We start from the raw sequence: 1727 nt of genomic DNA, 5'->3' as shown, positions 1-1727 counted from the left end.
TGTCCCGGGGGGGCACGACAGAGACCACTTAGTAGTAGCGAGGGTTATAAACCCGCGCTACTACTATCAACTTAGTAGTAGCGGGGGTTATAAACCCACGCTACTAGTAAGTAGAAGTAGCAAGGGGTGTAAACCCGCGCTACTAGTAAGCGTCTGCCTATAAGCTTTTCCCTAGTAGTGTAAGAGGACTAAGGAAATATTTCTCGGTTATGGAGGTGATCAAGAGTTCGTCGTAAAGAGTTACGTCGATGCAAACTTTGACACTTGTCCGGATGACTCTAAGTCTCGATCTAGATACATATTGAAAGTGGGAGCGATTAGCTAGGGTAGCTCCGTGCAGAGCATTGTAGACATAGAAAATTTGCAAAATACATACGGCTCTGAATGTGGCAGACCCGTTGACTAAACTTCTCTCACAAGCAAAAACATGATCACTCTTTGGGTGTTAATCACATAGTGATGTGAACTAGATTGTTGACTCTAGCAAACCCTTTGGGTATTATCACATGGAGATGTGAACTAATCACATAAAGATGTAAACTATTGGTGTGAAATCACATGACGATGTGAACTAGATTATTGACTCTAGTGCAAGTGGGAGACTGAAGGAAATATGCCCTAGAGGCAATAATAAAGTTGTTATTTATATTTTCTTATATCATGATAAATGTTTATTATTCATGCTAGAGTTGTATTAACCGGAAACTTAGTGCATGTGTGAATACATAGACAAATAGAGTGTCCCTAGTGTGCCCCTACTAGACTAGCTCGTTAATGAAAGATGGTTAAGTTTCCTAACCATAGACATGTGTTGTCATTTGATGAACGGGCTCACATCATTAGAGAATGATGTGATGGACAAAACCCATCCGTTAGCTTAACACTATAATCGTTTAGTTTATTGCTATTGCTTTCTTCATGACTTATTCATGTTCTTATGACTATGAGATTATGCAACTCCCGAATACCGGAGGGACACTTTGTGTGCTATCAAACGACACAACGTAACTGGGTGATTATAAAGATGCTCTACAGGTGTCTCCGATGGTGTTTGTTGAGTTGGCATAGATCGAGATTATGATTTGTCACTGCGATTGTCGGAGAGGTATCTTTGGGCCCTCTCAGTAATGCACATCACTATAAGCCTTGCAAGAAATGTGACAAATGAGTTAGTCACGGGATGATGCATTACGGAACGAGTAAAGAGCCTTGCCGGTAACGATATTGAACTAGGTATATGATGATACCGACGATCGAATCTCGAGCAAGTAACATACCGATGACAAAGGGAACAACGTATGTTGTTATGCGGTTTGACCGATAAAGATCTTCGTAGAATATGTAGGAGCCAATATGAGCATCCAGGTTCCGCTATTGATTATTGACCGGAGATGTGTCTCGGTCATGTCTACATAGTTATTGAACCCATAGGGTCCGCACGCTTAAGGTTCGATGATGATTTGTATTATGAGTTTATGTGATTTGATGACCGAAGTTTGTTCGGAGTCCCATATGAGATCACACACATGACAAGGAGTCTCGAAATGGTCGAGACGTAAAGATCAATATACTGGAAGGCTATATTCGGACATCGTAAAGGTTCTGAGTGGTTCGGGTATTTTTAGGAATACCGAAGAGTTACGTGAATTCGCCGGGGGAAGTATTCGGCCTTCATGGGCCTTAGTGGAAAGAAGAGAAGGGCCACAAGGGGAGCCCCCCCACCCCCC

The sequence above is a fragment of the Triticum dicoccoides genome, chromosome 2B (genome assembly GCF_002162155.2).
Source record: "Triticum dicoccoides isolate Atlit2015 ecotype Zavitan chromosome 2B, WEW_v2.0, whole genome shotgun sequence".
Lineage (NCBI taxonomy): Eukaryota > Viridiplantae > Streptophyta > Magnoliopsida > Poales > Poaceae > Triticum > Triticum dicoccoides.
Note: the sequence above shows the minus strand (reverse complement) of the source record.